Source organism: Pseudonaja textilis, chromosome Z (assembly GCF_049901715.1).
Source record: "Pseudonaja textilis isolate UNSWEBS1 chromosome Z, rPseTex1.2, whole genome shotgun sequence".
Lineage (NCBI taxonomy): Eukaryota > Metazoa > Chordata > Lepidosauria > Squamata > Elapidae > Pseudonaja > Pseudonaja textilis.
The window spans coordinates 117,516,316-117,524,293 of record NC_142008.1 but is presented as its reverse complement, the minus strand read 5'-3'; the positions used below and the strand labels follow the sequence as shown (position 1 = coordinate 117,524,293).

The 7,978-nt window shown below is 39.3% G+C and overlaps 1 pseudogene across 1 annotated transcript; it reads right to left on the bottom strand.

Annotated features, from left to right (window-relative positions):
- Window positions 1-1,582: 1,582 nt before the first annotated feature.
- Window positions 1,583-7,539, bottom strand: LOC113452895 (vomeronasal type-2 receptor 26-like; annotated as a pseudogene). Its single transcript, XR_015740468.1, has 4 exons — window positions 6,725-7,539; window positions 5,460-5,687; window positions 4,578-4,704; window positions 1,583-3,997 (listed from the first exon to the last, which is right to left on the bottom strand). The product of XR_015740468.1 is annotated as a vomeronasal type-2 receptor 26-like (transcript).
- Window positions 7,540-7,978: the final 439 nt, after the last annotated feature.

Genomic DNA, 7,978 nt, shown 5'->3' with positions numbered 1-7,978 from the left:
CTATTTATCTACTTGCATTTGTATGCTTTTGAACTGCTAAGTTAGCAGGGGCTAGGTGGTCACATAGAGAAGAAACAGGAGCTTTAGACAGGAGCTCACCTGTTCACATGGAGCTCGGGTCTTGAACTTGGAGTGCTGGCTTTCCAACTGACAAGCCCAGAATCTTAACCATTCAGACACTTGTCACCCACCCCCACAAACAGTCAAGACACATAGTTGATTTCTTCCAAATCTTATGGGATGGTCAGACAAACTCAGGTGGCTATGGTCCCATAAATAACCCAGCCTTAAACCATAAAAGTTCAAAACCAGCACATTGAATTGGATCCAACAGCCAACTGGCAACCAATGGAACTCATAGTACAGAGATGTAATATGCATCATTCTGGAAGCACACATAACTATCCACACCATTGCATTGTACATCTGGTGAAGCTTCTGAAAACCTTTCAAAGACAGCCCTATGTAGCCCACTTGGGAGTTTGACTAGGGCTTAAGTGACCAGGAGCAATGATTCCCAATCTAGGAAGGGGCTCAAATACTGCACAGCACATTAACTTGTGCAAAGGTCCTCCTAGAAATACTTCCACCTGCTCTTCATGACAGACCCACATTAGGAGGTTCTGTGGGTGTGGTTTGGTGGGCAAGGAAGGAGAAACATACTATAAAATCTCCATTCCCACCCCACCCCACTAACTTGCTTTCATGCTCCGTTCTCCTGTACAGGACAACAAAAGAAGGCCCAGCCAATTAGCTGGGACTCAGGAAGCAGAGAATAGATTGGGGTGGGGCCAGTCAGAAGTATATTTTCTGGTTCTCCAAACTACTCAAAATTTCCACTACCAGTTCTGATCAGAACTGGTCAGAACCTGCTGAATATAATTTCTGGATGAGAGGCAGAAACCTATAAAGAACGGTTGCTGGAACTGGGTATGTCTAGCCTGATGAAAAGAAGGACTAGGGGTAACATGATAGCACGATTCCAATATCTCAGGGGCTGCCACAAAGAAGAGGGAGTCAAGTTATACTACAAAGCACCTGAAGGCAGGACAAGAAGCAAAGGGTGGAAACTAATCAAGGAGAGAAACAACTTAAAACTAAGGAGAAATTTCCTGACAGTTAGAACAATTAATCAATGGAACAATTTGCCTCCAGAAGCTGTAAATGCTCCAACATTGGAAGTTTTTAAGAAGAGATTAGATAACCATTTGTGTGACATGGTGTAGGTTTGCCTAAGCAGCAGGAGGTTGGACTAGAAGACCTCAAAGGTCCTTTCCAGCTCTGTTTTCTATTCTATTCTGTTCTGTTCTGTTCTGTTCTATTCTATTCTATTCTATTCTATTCTATTCTATTCTATTCTATTCTATTCTATTATCAGCCATGATATGGCAAGTTCCAAACTTTTAATCAAATGTTTAATGCATTTTTTACATTATTAAATTCAATACAGTGTTTTATGTTTTTTACTTGTACATCATTGAGAAACTCACCTGGAGTGAGATGGTCTCAGAAGTTTGATAAATAAATAAATTTTATTGCTGATTTTATTTTTTCATTTATAAACTAGTGGGGAAATGTTGCAGGACTTCAAAAATAAACTCAGGATTTTGACCACTGCCAGAAAGATATTTGAGGGATACTTTAACCTTGAATTTTTTGACAAATGTTTGCACACAACTGTTTACAAGGTAAAAGCATCACTTGTCCTCTTCAAAGACATTAGAAGACACTGCAGAAAGTAAATTTGGGGGTAAGAAACAATAAGAAACAACAATTTATGTTTTTATTAAAAGTTTATTTGATAGCATGGAGATAAAATAAGATAGCAAGAAGGTCTATGTTTAATATTGCAGAAATGTTATGACATGTATACATTCTCCATTCTATAATGACCTGAACTAAAGGCACAATTACTCTACATGGCTAGCATATGATATTAGAACCTGGCAATACACAGAGAAAAATGCATTATTTAATCATTATTTTTATTAATTACGCCTTGTTTACTTCAAGTTTCAGCAGAGTGAGGAAGCAGTTCAAGGAAAAAGACACATACAAATAAATCAGCACTGGAGGTCAAGGTGAAAAAGATCTCCACAGCCACCATATTTTGTCGTTCTGCTCACATAGGCTGTGGTTGTGCTCACAATGATTGGCACAGAGGAAATGCATACTGCAAAAGACCAACATGTTAAAGAGGATGAACTTAGCTTCATTGAAGCTTGCAGGTATTTTACAGGCAGATGAAGTCATGATAAACCTTGTGAAAGCTATGTGGCCTATATAGACAGGACTAAGTAAAACTTTAAAACTGTCTATGGTAGGGGTGTCAAACTTAATTTCTTTGAGGGCTGAATCAGGCTTTATTTGATGTGGAGGGCCAAAGTGGGTGTGGCCAGCTTGAAATTACTTGGGTTGGGGGTGCCTCTGGCGGTCAGAGCTCTCTGCCATTGAAAATGGGATCTCACGCTCTGTTTGCAGCTGCCACAACCTCCAGCAACCCCCTGCCAGTGAAAATGGAGCTCAGAAGAGCGATATGCAACCCTCCCAAGCTCTGTTTCTGCTGGCAGAGGCACTGTGGGCCAGTCCTTTGCAGTTTTCAGGGTGGCCCTGTAGGCCAGATCTAAGCACTCCATGGGCTGAATCTGGCCTCTGGGCCTTGAGTTTGACACACCTGGTCTAAAGATAATCTCAGTCATTCAGATCATTTTTGTTCCAAATGTGCTTTTTCAAAAGGCAACTGGACTTTCTGATTTATTTATTTATTTTTGAAGCTATTTTGCTTCTCATCCAAGAAACTTCTTCAGCTTCTACTTCAGTTTTTCTTCAGAAGCAACATGTCTTCAAAGAAAAACCAGAAAGTCCAGTCCAATTGCCTCTTTAAAAAAGACCTTTGGAATGACCTTCATTACATTGCTGAATCACTTCTTCAGTAACTGAGAACAAACCTAATTTAGGAAATGGAGGAGAGATTATAACTACATAACACAAATGTTGGCTTTGAAAGTTGGAAGGAAGATTGAAAAGGGACAGTCTTTAATTTTTCTTTGCTAAATCCTTCCCTTTTTCTTCATAAATAATGATGTAAATATAATTTAATTGTTTCGTTTGATTAGTTGGTGCCTGCTATTGAGTTCTGGCCTCAACACAATGATGAAGCATTTTGGGAAGAAGATGCATGCCAATAATCCAGCACTGGAGGATAAGATGGAGAAGATCTCCACAGCTACCATGGCTTTTCCTCTGGTGCTCAGATAGGTTGGAACAAAAGAGATCCAGACACTGCAGAAAGCCAACATGCTGAAGGTGATGAACTTGGCTTCATTAAAGCTATCAGGTAAATTACGGGCAAGAAAAGCCACAATAAAGCTGGCGATGGCCAAGAAGCCCAGATAGCCCAGCACACAATAGAACATGAAGATGGAACCTTCATTGCATTGCAGAATCATAGTTTCCATCAGGAACTGCATATTTAACTCAGGATAGGGAGGAGATGTTGCCAACCATATAATGCAAAGAACTGCTTGAAGAAAAGAACAAGAAAAGACAATGGAAAGAGCCAATCTTTTTCCCACCCATTTTCTCATTGAAGAACCTGGTTTAGTAGCCATGAAAGCTACAACCACCGTAATAGTTTTAGCTAACACACATGAAACAGCAACGGAGAAGATGATGCTGAATGCTGGTTGCCGGAAAAGGCAGGTTACTTTCCCTGGCTGACCAAGGAATAGCAAGGAAGAGAGAAAGCACAGTAAGAGGGAAATAAGGAGAGTGTAAGTGAGGTCCCGGTTATTGGCCTTGGCAATGGGGGTATCTCTACACTTAAGGAAAATTCCAAGCACACTGATTGTCATGAAGGAAAAGGAAACAGCAGCTGAAGCCAGACTGATTCCTAAAGGTTCTTCAAAGGACAGGAAACTCATTGTTTTGTTAAGGCATCGATCTTGCACTTTGCTTGGATACTGATCCTCAGGACACTTGAAACAATCTTCGGTGTCTGGATAAAAAAAAATCAAATGGAAACTCATTGATGTCCTAGTTACCATATTTCAATGAATATTTTATACTATTGCTTGAACATTGATATTGATTCTGCGAATAGTTTTTGGTATACTTATATTAACAGAATAGCAGAATTGGAAGGGACCTTAGAGGTCTTCTAGTCCAACACCTTTCTCAAGCAGGAGAACCTATACCATTTTAGACAACTGGTTATCTAAACTCTTTTGTGGGTGCTCCAAACCCTCCACAGCTGCCCTCTTCTCAGAACCCACAACTTCTGGAGGTAAGTGATTCAACTGGTTAATTGTTTTGTTAGGAAATGTGTCCTTAATTCTAGGTTGGATCTCTCCTTGATTACTTTCACAATATCTATTGTTCCTTGTCACTTGACCATTAGTTGGTCAGATTCTTGTAGAGACCTTAAACTTACAATACATCTTTGTTCTCATTTGAACTCCCCGAATCTCCTGATTTTCCAGGCACTTGACATAAATATCCATGAAAAATTATAACGTTTGAAAGAACAACTTTTTGCAGCACAATATTTTCATAATTTGTAGGACTTCAAAACTGACCTATCTCAGTTGAAATCTTTCCCTGTGGACATGCAACACAGTCGTAGCAGCAGAAACTTTTCTCTTCAGATTTTCTCTTCCAATATCCAGGGTGACAATATTCATTACACAGAGAAACTGGAAGAACCTGCTCATAAAATGAAAAATAGATTGCAGAAATAGTTGCCAAGTTGTTAAGCTTTTTCATCAACTGAAAATAGTGTGTGTGTGTGTGTGTGTGTGTGTGTGTGAATGAGATAGATAGATAGATAGATAGATAGATAGATAGATAGATAGATAGATAGATAGATATAACAAAAATCATGGTCAGCATGGAACAGTTGGAGGCATTTTAATATTTTCCATTTATGGAAGCTGTAAAACTCTAAGCATTCAATGTATATGTAGGTCCCTACAGTGGTGGGATTCGTGCTGGTTCTGCCGAAGCTGTTGTTAATTTTTTGTATAGTTCAGCAAACTAGTTGTTTCCACCACTGGTTGCCCCTTCCCTTCCCACTGGGGTTTCCATTCAGGATGGGGGAGTTGCAAGGGCATGACTGGGAGCTGCACTGATCAGCTGGGATGCAGCAATGGACTAGCAGCAGGCTGATCAGTCAGTTCAATCAGACCTTACAACTTCACAAGATCTTTCCCCCCCCAAGAAGTTGGAAGATCTGAGTGAATTCTTCTTTTGTTGCCCTGCATGCAGGAGAACAGAGCTGGAAAGCAGATTAGTGAGGGAATGGTGGTGGTTCTGAAATGGGATGGAAGTGAGGATTTTGCATTATTTTTGCTCTGGGATGGGGTGGAATTGAGGATTTTGCTTTATAATGCAAACACTGCCCACCCATGCCCACCCAGCCATGTCCACCCATTATTTGTATCCCACCACTGGGCCCCTACCCGATTAAAACCTCTGTGCCATTCAATCTGATGTTCATTAATGATCCATTCATTTCCATAAGATGCATCTGGATCTCGTCTTCCAACTTTCATACTCCGGATGGACTTGTTTGGAAAAACGATGATGTTGATGATATCAAATCCTCCTGCAAATTCCCTTTTCTCATTAAAGGACACTCCTTCTCCTGCTGAGTTGTTGAAAGAAGTGCCTTGAAGAAATGGGTGGAGCTACTTGAAAAGAAAGCAGTGAAGTTGAAATAACAATAAGGAAAGAAATCAACATTAGATATTTTATCTTCTATTTCTGAAATTCTTGGATCCTGCAACATTATCCTGGGACATGTATATTCACCTTGCTATGTAAATATCCAGTTTTGCTCAACAGAACAAGAAGTCGGCCCACAAAGTATTGTCAATGAATAACATACACAGGATTAGGTGATGCAATCTTCCCTGTGGAGAAAGTTAACTGCAATTTCATTGGGGCAGAGAAGATCATTAAGCTTTTTAAAAATCATATAAAATCAACCATTCTTCATGTTTTAGCCCCCTAATCATTTTTGTTTCTCTTCTCTGCACTCTTTCTAGAGTCTCAACATCTTTTTTACATCATGGTGACCAAAACTGAATGCAGTGTTTCAAGTGTGGCCTTACCAAGGCCTTATAAAGCAGTATTAATACTTCACATGATTTTGATTCTATCTCTCTGTTAATGCAATTTAGGATTGCATTAGCTTTTTTGGCAGCTGCTGCACACTGCAGGCTCATATTTAAATGGTTGTCAACTAGAACTCCAAGATCCCTCTCTCAGTTACTGCTATTGAGCAAGTTACCACATATACTATACCTGTCCCACGCTTTCCACCACATTAAAAAGTAACCATTTCCTTTTCCTCCCAAACAATAAATCACATTGTTCAATCTGGATACTAGCTGGTTGCCTGGTTATATGTCTTCTCCTCCTCCTGGCCAGCTATTGGAAAATCCCTGACTCTTTGGAAAGCTATGTTGACTACAAGCCCACATCTACCTCTACCCCATTTCAGCTCCCAAGCTGTGTCAGCATGAAGCCATGTGGAAAGAAACCCCAATAGGAAAGGCCCACATACAAAGAGAAAGGAGAACAAGCTACAGTCAGGTCAGCTTCTGGCTTGACATAATATCTACTTGAACAACATATTAATTAAGGTTTAGCTAATTTTGTGAGCTAATTTATTCTTTATAAAATTCTTCATTGAAAGAAAAGTTTGTTGGAGAAATGTTACCTTAAAAGGTTGTAGTTCTGGAGATTCAGCCACTTTATCTGCCAATTTTTTTCTCAAATTGGATCTCTTGGATAGCATACCATGCAAAGAATGAGCCGCAGCATAAACCCCATTATGGATGCTGTAGCTGTGCCCTGTTATCTTTAATTGAAAGAGAGATTCAGGAAGGTTTCCAAGGCCTTCTTCCCCAGTGCATTCTTGACTTCCCAATGACGCCAATCCTGAATTAGGGAAAAAACAGTCAAATGCTTGCTCCCAAAAATGGTTTCGAAATCCATCTCTTTGTCCTGTGTAAGATTTTATGGACCGGAGAAATTCCTCGAATTTCATATTTTCCCTTGAATGAATTTGAAAGGCAATGGCCCCATCATAAAATTGGAGGTTCCATACCCTTTGGGTTCCTGTTAATGTGAAATCAATTTGGCTGGTGGTGATCCACACCTTGCTTATGTGTGCCTTTCCCGGATTTGCAGCTTCCCATATAGATTTGAGAGCTGTCAGCCAGGCTAAGGTCAAAGATTCTCCATACAAGATGTATGCATTTGTTTTAATGTCTGTGAAATGTGTATAAAAATCAAACATTATATTGCTAAATTCGCCCAAGTCGTCCAAACGCAACAGTTTTGGAAATCTTTGTATGAAAGATAAACAAATTCCCTGCTGGAAAACAAGTGCTCCAATTTCTGCAAAAAATGTTCTCCACTCTCGGTGTCTGAAACAAAGAGCCCAATCCATTTCCATCCAAAATGCTGAAGCAATCGGATAATCCCAATATATTGGGGGACCTCATTTGGGGCCATAAAGTAAAGTGAAGATGATTGACTGGTATCAACTTCTCCCATAGGAAATGATCCGTATGTGAGCTACAAGAAAACACCAAACCATGAAGTTGAAGAGAGTTTTCATTTTGCCTTAGGCATTTTTATGGATCATTTCAAAAATTGAATAGATATATCAGAATTTAGTCCTTATCCATAACTTCTCAAATGTTTGAAAATGTAGATAAATTTCTGGAGAATCATTATTTCATTCAACCTAACAGTAAATGTGTTAAAATGCCAGCAGCATTTTAACACAACACAATGGAGTCAATTCTATTCAACAGAATATAGTTTAGTTTAGTTTATTGTTATTGCACATCATACAACAAAATTAAATACCATCTTCAGTGTACATTATGATTATGAAAATAAATACAAACACATATTCTTCACATTCTATACAATGAATTGAAACCCCTTGATTGCACTGTAC